Below are 16575 nucleotides of genomic sequence, written 5' to 3' on the forward strand. Positions count from 1 at the left end.
GTGAGCTTTGGAATGTTTAGCAAATGAAGTCATCGAGACAGCATTAAAAAGAGTTATGTCTCTGTTGCCCAGTCGTGTTTATGGAAAAATGAGATTGGGGGATTGGGTTTTTGCTTAAGCACATAGTGTTCTTTGCTACCTAGTCGCACACGGATTGCTTCAATAAAGTAATCGCTGTCCTGGCCCGAAAATGCTCCCGATGAGCCTACAGAAGTGGCATCTGTGGCGGCAAGGCTATCTGTGCCCTGTGATTTCCCAGAGGTTTGGCCGCCCCTTTAATGCGTGACTCTGTGTGCCCTTTAAAAAAAGACAAGCGATCTCTGCATTTCATCCAAATTAGTAAACCTAGGAGCACATGAGATATATATTGATGGAGATCATTTGTTGTTGATGGTGATGGTGGTAAGAAAGTATATTGTGGCATAACTATTAACGTCCATCTAAATATCTGTGTAAATTGTCCAGCAGCTGCAGAATTTTCCTTTTCTTCAGCCTATGAAAAGTTCCCACAGACCAAAACTTACCTTTTAATACATTTGTCCTCAGTCATTTCATAATCCTCAATCCCTGTCAAAACAACCACTTAGTCTGAGCAAAATATCTATGGCTGGGATACTCAACCCAGTTCCATCCATGCGTGGCTGAACAAAACTCCCATAACCCCTGGCCTTCAGTCATCAAATTTTTATAGGAGCTACAGTATTTCAAAACGGCAAGCTAGCAATGTGTTCCCTGTCAAAAGACAATTTCACGAGGAAGCATTAAACACAAAGAAACAAGCACTCCAGAAATAATTATGAACACTGGCCATCAGTAGAAAGACTTGCATATAGGTAGGAGATAACTAATTTATCTTCTGTTTAAGGCAGGGATAGGCAACCTAAGGCCCGGGGGCAGGATGCGGCCCAATCGCCTTCTCAATCCGGCCCGCAGACGGTCCAGGAATCAGCGTGTTTTTACATGAGTAGAATGTGTGCTTTTATTTAAAATGCATCTCTGGGGCATAGGAATTCATTCATTCCCCCCCCCCCCCAAAAAAATATAGTCCAACCCACCACATGGTCTAAGGGATGGTGGACCAGCCCATGGCTGAAAAGGTTACTGACCCCTGGTTTAAGGGATAGGGTCATCAGATTGAAATGGAGATCTCCTTGTAGAGAGATCTCCAGAGTTGGTTACTGAGAGTACATGTGTGATTTTGTGTGTGTAAAAACACACACACACATACACACGTGCTTTGGCATGTTTCAATCAACGAAAATTAATCACAGTTCAATAACAGGTCATATTGCAGCTTTCTAAGGCAAGAAATGTAAACATTATGAGTTTCTATGCAGTCAGCCAGCCAGTTCTATAAAAGCAAGGCCACTCAATGGCCCCACAGAGATATTGCAGCCTTCCTATCAGCCCAAAGGAGTACATATCACACAAGATAAAGTACCCACAGATTAGCACACCAAGACCTTTGGACTTCAGGCTTGTTCATGTTGGCCTTAGTACAATGGGTATCAAAATGATTTTTCTTTAGTAACAGCAGCTTTACAAACATTGCCAGTAATCTTGGTGATGCCAAAACGCCTTGATCATCTCGGCTGTCCTCCTCTGCACACGTCAGCGGGACCAAAATAAATAAATCCAAAACATGCTTACAGTGGTACCTCTGGTTGCGAACAGGATCCGTTCCGGAGCCCCGTTCGCAACCTGAAAGGAACGCAACCTGCTTCTGTGCACGCGAGGGTCACGATTCGCTGCTTCTGCGCATGCACATGACGTTATTTTGCGTGCCTGCGCGAGCGGTGAAACCCAGAAGTAACCCTTTCCAGTACTTCCGGGTTGCCGCGGGACGCAATCTGAAAAGGCGTAACCTGCAGCGTTCGCAACATGAGGTATGACTATACTTGATTATTACTCCCTTTTAGGATTACAGTCTTAGACTGCACCACTTACCCAGGATTAAGCCCCATCGAACTCAAAGGTGCTTATTTCTAGGTAGATTTTAAAATGTAGCCCCCAAATGCTAAAGGTAAAGCTAAAGGGACCCCTGACCATTAGGTCCAGTCGTGGCCGACTCTGGGGTTGCGGCGCTCATCTCGGTTTATTGGCCGAGGGAGCCAGCGTACAGCTTCTCAGTCATGTGGCCAGCATGACTAAGCCGCTTCTGGCAAACCAGAGCAGCGCACGGAAACGCCTTTTAGCTTCCCGCCGGAGTGGTACCTATTTATCTACTTGCACTTTGACGTGCTTTTGAACTGCTAGGTTGGCAGGAGCAGGGACCGAGCAACAGGAGCTCACCCCATTGTGGGGATTTGAACCGCCGACCTTCTTATCAGCAAGCCCTAGGCTCTGTGGTTTAACCCACAGCGCCACCCGCGTCCCCGTCCCCCCATGCTACTGGACTGCAATTCCCATCATACCTAATCATTGGTCAAGCTGGCTTGGGCTGATGGGAGTTATAGTCCAACAACACCTGGAGAACTTTCAGATGCTTCAGAACTCCCATAATTCCAAGCACTGAGACAATGTTGGCTAGGGTGGAGGGGAAGTTTTTGTTAACCACCTATGATGGGCTTCCTTACTCATTTCTGGAACTCGCCTTCAGTGCTTCTGGGTAACAACTAAACATCCTTTTTGTCATCCCTAGAATATAACAGATTCTACTTTTATTGCTGGTCTTACTGTTGCTGCTGACTTAAATGTGTATAGGATCACACTGCTGATATGTTTTATTTCTGGCTTTTGCTCTCTTTCAAGTTGTTTTTAAAACGTTACGTTATTTTATTGCACTTAATGTTTTAAAATGTTGTTTGCTGTCTCATTACTTTGTTCACCCTCCCCGTGGAACATCAGATCAACAGATAAACAACTATTTGACTTTTAGAAGACATCTGCAGGCAGCTCTGTTCTGGGAAGCTTTTAGTGGTTGATGTTTTATTGTGTTTTTAATATTTTCTTTGGGAGCTGCCCAAAGTGACTGGGGTGACCCAGACAGATGGGTGGCGTCATCATCATCATCTTTGGGCCAGAGACTATAAATATGTAAAGGTAAAGGTAAAGGGACCCCTGACCGTTAGGTCCAGTCATGACTGACTCTGGGGTTGCGGCACTCATCTCGCTTTATTGGCCGAGGGAGCCAGCGTACAGCTTCTGCGTCATGGTGAACCAGAGCAGCGCACGGAAACACCGTTTACCTTCCCACCAGAGTGGTACCTATTTATCTACTTGCACTTTGACGTGCTTTCAAACTGCTAGGTTGACAGGAGCAGGGACCAAGCAACGGGAGCTCACCCTGTCGCGGGGATTCGAACTGCTGACCTTCTGATCAACAAGTCCTAGGCTCTGTGGTTTAACCCACAGCGCCACACATATAAATAAATATCAGTGGAGTTAGGACATTCATTTGGTGCACAGCAGACGAAACCAAATGCTGTGGGACTCTTAATTCCAAAGACTACCAGTGAACATGACCAATGGTTAGGGATTATGGGAGTTGAGGTCCAGCAGCAGTTAGAAGGCCACACCAAGGCGTAAGTCCCATTAACTCAGTGGGACTTACTTCCGAGTAGTCGGTTTATTCATTCATTCAATTTATATCCCATCCTTCCTCCCGAATGAGTCCAGGGTGACCTGTGTAGGATTGCACTGTAACAACTAATGCATGTCTACTCAGAAGTCCTACTGAATTCAATGAGACTTATTCTCAGTGAAGCACATATTGGATTGCAGCCTGTTGCATGTGCCTTCTTCATGCTAACTCACTTATCCCGTTTAAAGTATATCTCTCTCTTTCTTCTGCATATCACTGACCCGTTGGGGGACATTGTATGCTTTGTTGGAACAGGCAGCCCTGTTTAGGGAAGCTTTTAATATTTAATAGATTATTGTATTTTAATATTGTGTTGGAAGCCGCCCAGAGTGGCTGGGGAAACCCAGCCAGATGGGCGGGGTATAAATAATAAATTATTATTATTATATACCACAGGGAACAATACCCAGTTTGTTAAGCAAAACAAGCGGCTTCCTTTCATCACATTGTGTTCGTAATGTCTTTCATATGAAAAACAGGGATTCAGCATCACCAGGATCACATTCTAAGCTGGGATCTTTGGCGATCACTCCTAGCTGAGTAAGATTGTCTTCCAAAAACACAGTTTTAACAATGAGTCCGTAAGTGACTGTGGAGGCCAATTCTGGATTCCCACGTCCTTCCACAGTGGGGACATTGGTTTCTGGACGGGAGTTGATCCCGGTGTGGATTTGCCAAGCGTGCCTTCCTCTTAGCACGTTTCTCCCTTGCATCCTGAGTTCGAGTGTCTTCAAAGCCCATGACACCTTTGGTAAAGGCTGTTCTCTAACTGGAGCACTCATAGGCCAGTGTTTCCCAGTTGTCAGTGTTTATACTACATTTTTTTAGCCTTAGCCAATGTGGTATCCTTGGATGTCGTGGACTGCTGTTCCCATCAGCCCTAGAGCGCAGAGCCAATGGTGAGAGATGATGGGAATTGTAGTCCACAACATCTAGAGGGCACCACTTTGGCCACCTACGTTCTATTCTGTCCAGGTCAATTCGCAGAAGCAACCAGATTCCTTCTATTGGTTTCTTCCTATCGCTTCTATGGTTCCATGGTGTGATGATCTTGAAGGAAGTGTTGCCCAGATTTGTGCTGAAGACTATTTGAGACCATGAAAATGGTTCAAGAATGCTGTCATGGCTTGACCTGTGCAATTTTACCCCTCAAAAAAGGGCGGAAGAGGTATCAAATGATTCCTTATTATGCATAATGTTACATTCGTGCTGAAGCATGGAATTGTGGCTAGAACGTGGGAGCCTTTAGGTTATCTGGAGATTTATTCTGAAGTCAAGAGGCAACAATCCTATTGATTTTTGTTGGACAGGATGGGATGGAACTAAACGTTTCCAGATGAAATTACATACTTGCAAAAAGCCACATGTTGTTTTTTCACATTCTGTGCACGGAGCTCAATTCATCTTCATGTTATGTACCGTAGCTGGTAAATAATAACCCATTTAAAAACTTTATTAAATTACAAATAATGGTACATATACTCAAAACTGCTGAAGGATGGGAGGAAGGAAACTGAAAAATGGGGGGAGGGTGTGTGGAATGCTTTTTCCACTATTGGCTAACCACATTGGGGGGGGGGGAATGCAAAGTCAGGTGTCAGGATACTAAGATCAGATTTTCCTTCTTCAAGGAATGAGGTTAATGTGGATTTTCTCCTGTCCATCAGGCTGGCAATCAAGATAGACTTGCCCCCATGCACGTGCTGCTTCTGCTCAATTGGTTCTGCTGGAGGCAGAATAAACCATCAGAGCCGTAGATAGATTTTACAGGAAGGCATGGACCAATGCAGACAAGATACAGATTCAAGCCAAGCTCTAAACCAGACATGCAGGTTACAGATGTGGTAAATGGAATAACACAAGTTTAGGTTGGGTGGGTGGGGGAAGACCCAAAAACTTCCCTTTGATTTTTTGTTTCCCCCTATCTGTTTTCCAAAATGACGATGATGTAATTTACGTGTATGTCGTTGCGCAAGGAACTTTGTTCCAAGCATAGAATATAGAGACTGTCATTTGTGAGTCTTTCTAGGTGCTGAACTTTGCCACCTAACTCAGCAAACATCTGTTTTCCTAAACATCTGTTTAACTTCAAACGTCAAGAATAATCCCAAGGTGTCGCATTTTTCAGTCAGTTCAGAGTGTTCTTTGTGTTCTTGAATCATATCCTTTTAAAAGATGGGCTGAGGGACCAAGATACTGAGAATCTTCCTTGCACAATAATAAAACAATCCGGAACCCTGTGTTGCTTTGTTAAGTTTGTATTTTAAGATACTGTGCCCCAATTTTGTTGCGATAGTAGTTGTATTTTTGAAAATATATATGTGAGTCCATCATTGTAGATGCTGATTAGGAAAACTATATTTCTTCCAGGAATTGTTGTTGTGGTTTAGTCGTTTAGTTGTGTCTGACTCTTCGAGACCCCATGGACTAGAGCACGGCAGGCACTCCTGTCTTCCACTGCCTCCCACAGTTTAGTCAGACTCATGTTGGTAGCTTTGAGAACACTGCCCAACCATCTTGTCCTCTGTCGTTCCCTTCTCCTTGTGCCCTCCATCTTTCCCAACATCAGGGTCTTTTCCAGGGAGTCTTCACTTCTCATGAGGTGGCCAAAGTATTGGAGCCTCAGCTTCAGGACCTGTCCTTCCAGTGAGCACTCAGGGCTGATTTCCTTGAGAATGGAAAGGTTTGATCTTCTTGCAGTTCATGGGACTCTCAAGAGTCTCCTCCAGCACCATAATTCAAAAGCATCAATTCTTCGGCGATCAGCCTTCTTTATGGTCCAGCTCTCACTTCCATACATCACTACTGGGAAAACCATAGCTTTAACTATACGGACCTCCGCCCCCATAGGCAGAGTTTAAAGAACTTTATGCTGATGGCATAAAATATGCATCTTTGATTTTAGATTGCATGGAAGATTAATGTTCCCTGACTGTCTTGCAACAGGGATGGGGTGAGAAACTTGTGGCTTTCCAGATGTTATTGGTCAGCAGTTCCCACTATCTCTATTAGCTTTGTTGGCTGGAGCTGATGGGTGTTGGAGTCCAGCAACATCTGGCAGGCCACAGGTTCCCCATCCCAGTCTAGCTCCTAATCTTGTATGCAACCTCAGGACCGCAATACCTCAAGGACCGTGTCTCCCCATGTGAACCAACCCAGACTCTGTGATCATCATCTGAGGTCCTTATTTGTGTTTCTCCTCCGTGAGAGGTCCAGAGGGTGGGGACACGAGAACAGGTCTTTTCTGTGGCGCCTCCTCCCTGCTTGTGGAATGCTCCCCCCAGGGAGGCTCGCCTGGCTCCTTCCTTATCTGTCTTTAGGCACCAGGCAAAAATATCCCCCTTCTCTCAGGCCTTGTCAGGGAATACTCTGAAGATGAAGGCTGGGGAATGCAGCAGCAGGCAGATCAGCTTAGTTCATAAGAGGATATTATGGGATATTACCCCCCCCCTCCATTCTCAGCGTTTCCAGAAGCAGAGAGACAGGCAGAGACAGAAGCTGCACAGTTGAGAGCGGAGCTACCGAGATATGAGATAGTAGCTAAGCAACCAGAAGGGAGGGAGCAGCTGGGCAATACATCAATCGAGAGTAGGGGGAAACCCCTCCCTCCCCCCAAACCTGGAGGTCTGAGCGTGTCAAAGAACAAAGGAGATGCAGAGGAAGAGGGTTGTCTTGTTGGTGTGCTTCTTGCTGTGGAAGTGGGGAGGGGGAGGAGTCAGAGTGAGCAACTGCTATCCTTGCAGAGAGATACTGGTCTGTGCTCACAACATGATACTGTAATAAAAAGACTATAAATCTACCAGATGCTTGTTAATTCTTATTGGTGAGCTACCAGAAGGGAGAGGGGAACTCCTGTACTTGACAGGTCTTTGGCTAATTAAACAATCTATGGCCCTTTATATATTGTGTGGGGGGTGTTGTTGTTTTAGTTTGTTATTTACTATGGTATGTATTTTTGTGTTTTATATTGTAAACCACCCTGTGATTCTTGGATGAAGGGTGGTATAGATATTTAATAAATACATAAATAAATCTCTCCCCCCCCCCCCCGCCTTTGGGGTTATCCAAGGACTGCTAGGACAACTCAGTACAAAATATAAGACAACTCTCCCATGGTGAAAGAAGGGAACTTAGAACCTCAACTTGTTCCTGGTCCAACAATTCTCTCCAGAAGACTGTATATTTCTATGAAGAAGCTGGGCCCAATTCACTTTTATATACTGCGACATCTGTACTTTAGATGGTTGTGACTCTGAGGGCGATTATAGACACAATTTGAATCACATTCTGTGCCTCATCCCTATCCAGGCCCAATTCCTGTTATCCATCATGCCTGGTTTAAAATAATGCCTGTTTTTTGGCACAGAGGAATTGATAGCACTGGAAAGTTGGCAGATATATTTGTTTAAGCAATGTTTCCCAACAGTCTGCTGGCAGGTGTTTTTGGAGGGCTTTGAGCTCAGCTTTTTGGATAGACCGTGTGCCTGCCAATGTACATAGCAACAGAGCAGGAACGTGTTTTCCTTTACCACAGTTGGGACGGTGCAGAGCTTCAGATACTGTGTTGTCAGGAACTTATTTTGGCAGCCGACTCAACAACTGCAGAGAGATAAAGCACAATATGATGATCTATGGTAGGTTATGCTCCTGACGGTGAACCTATCACGCTCTTGTTTGTTGCTCCTAATAATTAAGCAGATTCTCTTACTTTTTTAAAAAACCACCAGTTTCCATTGTCTCCATCCAACTGAGAAATAGTTGCAACAAGCCAATGTCTAAAGCATCCGAAGTGCGTAAAACATAATGCCCTTTTTGTGCAATAAATATAATTAACCCCATGCTTATGTGGCAGAGGCTGGTTTTTCCATCTTCTGCAGAATCTGTTGGGTTCCCTCTCTGCTTGGTTCGCCCAAGACTAAGCAAGCAGGGAGATGAAAGGACTAGAGAAACTGCATGGACACCTGGGGGAAATATGGCTTCCATAGATAAAGCACCTGTAAGCAGAAAGAAATATGAGATATACACCACAGCTGCAACGAATGGGGCTTCAAAGGGAGCCTGAGTGAAACTCTGAAGGGAGGAAGAGAGCAGAGAGATGCATGCTACCCCTTAACTGCGTGGAGCCCATTTCAAAGTCTGTGCTGCAGTGGTAAAGTAGGCCCAAGTTATACTTTCTTGGTGGGGGTTTTGAAGCAGAAAATGCGTCTTATGGCATTGGTGTGGCGCCCTCTGCAGTGCAGCACCCAGCGCGACCACACTGGTTGTGCTACCTTAAAACCGCCTCTAGTGGCGGTATATGGGATGGCATTTTGATGTGGGTGACACACTGTGTAGATGCTGGGGAAATGTCAGGTTTAGCGCTTCTCCCACACAAGACACGGAACGTTGGCAGTTTAAGTAGCTGAGGTTTATTTCTCAATAACAGGCTTACAGCAGTCCAAGCTTCCACAACTCATCCTTCGCCATCAGAGTCAGTTGACTCGACTGGCTTCTGACCACTCCCAAGGCCAGATATAAGCCACGTCCTCCCCTGCCTCCTGCTGGCCTGCCTCTGCTCTAATCGCTTGCTCTGCCTCCTACTTCTTGGAGACTTGGGTGCAGCTAATTCCTCCTCCTCTGGAGATTCCTTTCTGCTGGGCGTGTCCCTGGCCGAAAATATTGCATGCATGCGGAGTACTGAGTCCACTGTAAAACTGCAGCGTGGAAGTGCCCCTTCTGTTCTCATGAGAGTGTCAGGGACTGGGCAGAGGAGGAATAGTGGAGACCGCCTCCCCAGCCTGAACCTTCCAGAGAACAAGGAGACAGTTCAGAATTACAATGGATTTGAGGGAGATCACAGCTCAGAGGAAGATGAGGGGGAAAGCTTGGAAATAATGGGAGAGGAGGAGGAGGCAGAGCTGGAGCAGCTATCTGACACGTTATCACTAGAAAGCATTCCAAGCCCACCATCTCCCAGAACCCGGCAAGCCTTTAAAATAGGAGAGCAAAGGGCTCAGAAGCAAAAGGCCCTCAGCGCCAGCCATAGAAGGGATGACGAAGGAGGAAGTGGGAGAGAAGGGGAGGGGAGATTTACTCAGAGCAACACCATTACTCCAAGAGGCTGCCTTTCTAAGCCTCTCTGTGTGAACATTGAATAAAAAGCATTTGGTAAGAACTTCCTTGTCTTATCTGTTCCTGGCATCCTGCTGTGGGGGTTGGATCCTCTGACGCTTGACAGAGAGCTTACATTTTACATTACAGTGGTACCTCGGGTTACATACGCTTCAGGTTACACACTCCACTAACCCAGAAATAGTGCTTCAGGTTAAGAACTTTGCTTCAGGATAAGAACAGAAATCGTGCTCCGGCGGTGCGGCAGCAGCAGGAGGCCCCATTAGCTAAAGTGGTGCTTCAGGTTAAGAACAGTTTCAGGTTAAGAATGGACCTCCGGAATGAATTAAGTACTTAACCCGAGTCAATGGAATGATGATAATTACTGTTGTTGTTGTTGTTGTTGTTGTTGTTGTTGTTGTTGTTTATATGCCACCCATCTAACTGGGTTGACCCAGCCACTCTGGATGGCTTCCAGCACATATAAAAACATAATATAACATCAAACATTAAAAACTTCCCTATACAGGGCTGCCTTCAGATGTTTCCTAAATGTTATATAATTACTCATCTCCTTAGCATCTAAGACTTTTTAGAAAGTCAGATAGTTGTTTATTTCCTTAACATCTGATGGGAGGGCATTCAAAGTGTTGGTGCTGACCTTTAAAGCCCTAAACGGCCTCGGTCCAGTATACCTGAAGGAGCGTCTCCACCCCCATGGTTCTGCCCGGACGCTGAGGTCCAGCGCCGAGGGCCTTCTGGCGGTTCCCTCATTGCGAGAAGCAAAGCTACAGGGAACCAGGCAGAGGGCCTTCTCGGTAGTGGCGCCCGCCCTGTGGAACACCCTTCCAGCAGATGTCAAAGCGATAAACCTGACATTCAGAAGACATCTTAAGGCAGCCCTGTTCAGGGAAGTTTTTAACGTGTGATATTTTACTGTATTTTTGGTTTCTATGGAAGCTGCCCAGAGTGGCTGGGGAGGCCCAGCCAGATGGGCGGGGTATAAATAATAAATTATTATTATTATTATTCCACAGAATGGGTGCCACCACCAAGAAGCCCCCCCCCCCCGCCTGGTTCCCTGTAGCTTCGCTTCTTGCAATGAGGGAGCTGCCAGAAGGCCCTCGGAGGTGGACCTCAGTGTCCGGGTCGGACAATGGAGGTGGAGGTGCTCCTTCAGGAATACAGGTCTGAGGCCGTTTAGGGCTTTAAAAGTCAACACCAACACTTTGAATTGTGCATTTGAGATGAGCAATCACGAGACTAGAGATTCCTCGATAGGTATGCCCTCCTCAGTCCCGTGTCCTCAGCACCAGGCATGTTAGAGATTGCCGCAGTGTTAAAAAGCAGCAATAAGTAAAGTGCCGTGAGTTTTTCAACAGTCTTTGTTTTTCAGCGACTATCTCTGGGATCGGAGAGCGCGCACCTCGACCTTAAACGGATCAGATTGATAGTGACAGTCGGAAACGTCGCAGTTCGAACGTTTGCCCAAATCCAATCAGCTAATCATGCTGTTTAAATTAATCGCCGTGTATGTAATTGGTTCCAAATACCAAGAGCAAAGGAAATAAATGAACAACAAAACAATTAAGGGAGAGCAGCAAGAGGCCCTATTGTTCACAGTGGCATGCAGTCCACTCCAACTTCCGTTCAGCCTCTGGCTCCAGCTGGAACACATTCTGCATGCCTTCCAAAGTCTGTTGCAGAAGAACCAGCTCCCCTTAAATGGGTTGTTGTAAGTCACCACACCATAAGCTCCTTATTTTGAAGCATTGTTTTCATTAGGGAAACGTTCAATGCCACTTTATTCAACAGCACCAGGCCCTAGGAGCACTTCGAAGAAACTTAGGCAATACCGTATTTTTTGCTCTATAAGACTCACCTTTTCCCTCCTAAAAAGTAAGGGGAAATGTGTGTGCGTCTTTTGGAGCGAGTGCAGGCTGCGCAGCTATCTCAGAAGCCAGAGCAGCAAGAGGGATCGCTGCTTTCACTGTGCAGCGATCCCTCTTGCTGTTCTGGCTTCTGAGATTCAGAATATTTTTTTGTTTTGTTTTCCTCCTCCAAAAACTAGGTGCATCTTGTGGTCTGGTGCATCTTCTAGAGCGAAAAATACGGTACATATAGTTGAACGCTTTCTTGATCCCACTCATCTCAGCAAGGCTTCACCATCTCTGACTTCTGCTGGACTGCTCTCTTTGTACTTCTTGGAGTCCACCGAGGGCTGATTTCATGAAGTATAAAATCAGTAAGTATAAGACAAGGGGAAAGGGACTGCTGCGTTCATTCCACATTTCCTGGAATGAATTTAGCCACCTTCACATCTGGAAGTTAACAAGACACAAGACTTGCATTTCCAACCATATTGAATTTATATCTTAAAGCTCTGCCTTGGACAAAACACCTATGCCAGATGAAAAACACCTGTGTGGCTTGAAAGCACTCAGAGACGTTTTAAACTTGTCCAATAATATCCTATCGCATTTAGGTATCAAATTCACCCACTCTGTCTCTCTTCCCTAATTGTAAAAACATCCCCAAAGGGAAGCCATACACTATGCAAATCACACTAGCAGTTCAGCCACTCTTACACAACACTGATGCTTTGTTCGTGCCTCTCCTTCCACAAATTGTATTTCCATCCAGCACAGGAAGCCAAAATAGGGATTCATGCTACAGTACTGTACTGCATTATACTATAAAAGCCAAGTACTTGGGGGCAGGCTGTGCTCTGCGCAAGACCCCAAGAGGCAGCATCTGCAGCAAAAGCATGACAACAGAGACCCTCTGCCTTAGGACAGAACAATAGGGCACAGTTACTGCTCCCCCGCAAGGGACACAGGTGGCGCTGTGGTCTAAACCACTGAGCCTAGGACTTGCCGATCAGAAGGTCGGCAGTTCGAATCCCCGCGAAGGGGTGAGCTCCCGTTGCTCGGTCCCTGCTCCTGCCAACCTAGCAGTTCGAAAGCACGTCAAAGTGCTAGGAGATAAATAGGTACCGCTCCAGCGAGAAGGTAAACGACGTTTCCGTGCGCTGCTCTGGTTCGCCAGAAGCGGCTTAGTCATGCTGGCCACATGACCTGGAAGCTGTATGCCGGCTCCCTCAGCCAATAAAGCAAGATGAGCGCCGCAACCCCAGAGTCGGCCACGACTGGACCTAATGGTCAGGGGTCCCTTTACCTTTACCTTACTGCTCCCCCGCAGCCAAGAAGCCAAGAATATCAGAGCTGGTACACATCTTTGAGGTTCTGGACCAACAACTGTACAGTGGTACCTCGGGTTAAGTACTTAATTTGTTCCGGAGGTCCGTTCTTAACCTGAAACTGTTCTTAACCTGAAGCACCACTTTAGCTATTGGGGCCTTGCGCTGCCGCCGTGCCGCTGGAGCACAATTTCTGTTCTCATCCTGAAGCAAAGTTCTTAACATGAGGTACTATTTCTGGGTTAGTGGAGTCTGTAACCTGAAGCATATGTAACCTGAAGAGTATGTAACCTGAAGAGTATGTAACCTGAAGCGTATGTAACCCGAGGTACCACTGCAATTCTATTGTGACTTTTTTGTCCTACAGAACAGAAACCTGGGAAGAGGACAGGGAGTTTTCGTGCTGTTCCTCTACATCAGGGGTCAGCAAACTTTTTCAGCAGGGGGCCGGTCCACTGTTCCTCAGACCTTGTGGGGGGCCGGACTATATTTTTTTTTGGGGGGGGGGAAATGAATGAATTCCTATGCCCCACAAATAACCCAGAGATGCATTTTAAATAAAAACACACATTCTACTCATGTAAAAACACACTGATTCCCGGACCGTCCACAGGCTGGATTTAGAAGGCGATTGGGCTGGATCCTGGCCCCGGGCCTTAGTTTGCCTACCCATGCTCTACAGTTTCAGGCTCCATTTCCCTGATATCCTTTGCAACCTGGGCTGACATTGCCTTTAACGAACATTTGTTTGGGAGAGGATGGTTGTATCCATACGGTATGCTACAGATGTGACCATTCTCTCCCCAAGAAATGGGAAGCACTCTTATTTCCCTTCAAGAGTCATGGCTTCTCCACTGTAGTTAATTAAGTTTGCTGAGAGTTGTCAGGAGAGCCTTAACAAGCTACAGTTCCTAGGATTCTTTTGGGAGAAGTCATGACTCGTAAAGCAGAACGAGAGTGCTTTAAATGCACAGTGAGAATGTGGTCAACTTTCCTCAACAGGATTATATTTTATAGAGTTATACTTTGTTCGTTAGCCCTTGAATTGATGCAGCACTGCAAGACAGCAATCAATGCATACATGCAGAGGGCCTTCTTGGTAGTGGTGCCCAGATGGGTGGGGTATAAATAATAATAAATTATTATTATTATTATTATTATTATTATTAAGTGGTGCATGCTCTAGTTATCTCCCGCTTGGACTACTGCAATGCGCTCTACGCGGGGCTACCTTTGAAGGTGACCCGGAAACTACAACTAATCCAGAATGTGGCAGCTAGACTGGTGACTGGGAGTGGCTGTCGAGACAATATAACACCAGTCCCAAAAGACCTTCATTGGCTCCCAGGACGTTTCCGAGCACGATTCAAAGTATTGGTGGTGACCTTTAAAGCCCTAAATGGCTTTGGCCCAGAATATCTGAAGGAGCGTCTCCACCCCCCATCGTTCGACCTGGACACTGAGGTCCAGCTCCGAGGGCCTTCTGGCAGTTCTCTCCCTGCGAGAAGTGAGGTTACAGGGAACCAGGCAGAGGGCCTTCTCGGTAGTGGCGCCCACCCTGTGGAACACCCTCCCGTCAGTATGTCAAGAAAATAAACAACTATCTGACTTTTTGAAGACATCTGAAGGCAGCCCTGTTTAGTGAAGTTTTTAATGTTTGATATTTTATTGTGTTTTTAATATTCAGTTGGAAACTGCCCAGAGTGGCTGGGGAAACCCAGCCAGTTGGGTGGGGTATAAATAATAAATCGTCGTCGTCATTGTCGTCATCATCATCATCAGCTAAATGTGTCAGCTAGATCTATTTGTTGGAAGGCACCTATAGGAAGGGGTTGAAAAATGCACGAGTATGCAATTTAACAATTAATAAGCTAACAATTAATTATTCAATTAATATGTTAAGTAACCAAAATTCTCTAATCAATTGACAAACATGTAGATGCTCAAGACTGAGTGTTTAGTTACAGTTTTGTAGCTCCTCACCCCCACAAAGATTATTTTAAAGCAGATGATTTTGCCGTATTTTATCTGAATGTTCTTTAGTGTGAGGTCACAAATGACCAAATCTTGGAAAAGAAGGAAGCATAGCACATAGTCCAGGATCCAAAGAACCATGGGATGAGTTTCATAAGCCAATGGAAGCTTTAAACTTTTTAATAAAATAACAGCAGCCCCTTCTGCTTGGCAAACCACTGTTGAAAATAAGGGGAGTTAAGGCCAATTGGTGTTAAAAAAGGATAGAACTTTCTTTATGTATGCTACAACAGCAGCAAGAATACTCATTGCAAAGTATTGGAAGGCACAAGATCTACCCACACTGGAGGAATGGCAGATGAAAATGATGGACTACATGGAATTGGCGGAAATGACTGGCAGAATCCGTGACCAGGGAGAAGAGTCGGTGGAAGAAGATTGGAAGAAATTCAAAGACTATTTACAGAAATATTGCAAAATTAATGAATGTTAGAATGATGCTGGAATGAAGTTAAGTGGTTTCTAGCTGTACAGGCAAAAAAGAATATGGAAAAACTGGTTTTTAATATGTAAAATGTAAAATTTAAAGTTATAATATATCAAGATTAAAGATTAGGATTCAAAAAGGAGGGAAAGGAATTGTTGGGTTAACATATTTAATTAGAATACAAAAGAGGGAGGTAAGAGGAGGTCCAGGAAACAAGTAAATGTAAAAGAAGTGAGGAAAAGATGAAATTGTTTTTAATTGATTTTTCTTTTTTTTTACTTTGTATTTTTTCTTTTCATTGTTAATTTTTTCTTTACTAATGTGATTTTTTTCCCTTTGAAACTTTAATAAATATTATATATATATAAAAAAAGAAAATAAGGGGAGTTAAAAAAAAGTAGTTTGATCCGACATGGGGTTGAATTGTTCCAATGGAAAAAAGTTCCACTTGCCCTCTAATAGTATGGTTGGTAAGGAAGCAAGTCCAAGTTACTTATTTGGAGACACAACAGGTCTCTCGCTCTGTAGATGGGCACTCTGAGGTCACATTGATGGTCTTTAATGCAGGGATGAATAACTTGTAGCTCTCAAGATGTTTTTGGACTCTAGTTCCAATCAGCCCTAGGTAACATGGCTGGGATCATCAGGGATGATGGGAGTTGTAGTCAGAAAACATGTGGAAGGCCACGCCCCATACCTCTGGTTTCATGATTGAACACATCTCACGGCACACGAGGAGCTCTATCATTACCCATTGGTGTATCCAACACAAGTTTATTCTAGGAGAAAAAATCCTTTTTCGATTCACAGACCATTACAAAATCCCCACCCTGATTTTAGTCTAAATATCTCATACAGTGCCAGGTAGATGTCCCAGAAGCACCCCATGTACATACTGTTGTTGATAAGTTAGTGGTACTTGACTGTTCTTTGCAAAAGAATGCTGCTCCTGATTTCTACCCTCTCCTTCTCAAGAGGATGAAGGTTAATTCAGATTCAGGGCGGGGAGGGGGCTGTTTACAATTTCATGTTATACACCAGGCACGTCCAACAGGTAGATCGTGATCTACCGGTAGATCACTTGATGTCTGTGGTAGATCACTGGCTCCCCCCAAACAAGCTCAACAACTTTGAGAATCCGTGACCAGGGAGAAGAGTCGGTGGAGGAAGATTGGAAGAAATTCAAAGACTATCTTCAGAAACATTGCAAAATTAAAGAATGTTAGAGTGATGTTGGACTGA

The 16575-nt window shown here is 45.0% G+C and overlaps 1 long non-coding RNA gene across 1 annotated transcript in view; it reads right to left on the bottom strand.

The window, feature by feature from the left end:
- The window catches only part of LOC308459568, a 194028-nt gene extending 183350 nt beyond the window's left edge, over nt 1-10678 (bottom strand). The window contains exon 1 of the long non-coding RNA XR_013978157.1: nt 10546-10678. This is a non-coding gene — a long non-coding RNA (uncharacterized lncRNA). The remainder of the gene's footprint in view (nt 1-10545) is intronic.
- Nucleotides 10679-16575: the final 5897 nt, after the last annotated feature.

This window comes from Podarcis pityusensis (genome assembly GCF_964106645.2).
Source record: "Podarcis pityusensis genome assembly, chromosome: 12".
NCBI lineage: Eukaryota > Metazoa > Chordata > Lepidosauria > Squamata > Lacertidae > Podarcis > Podarcis pityusensis.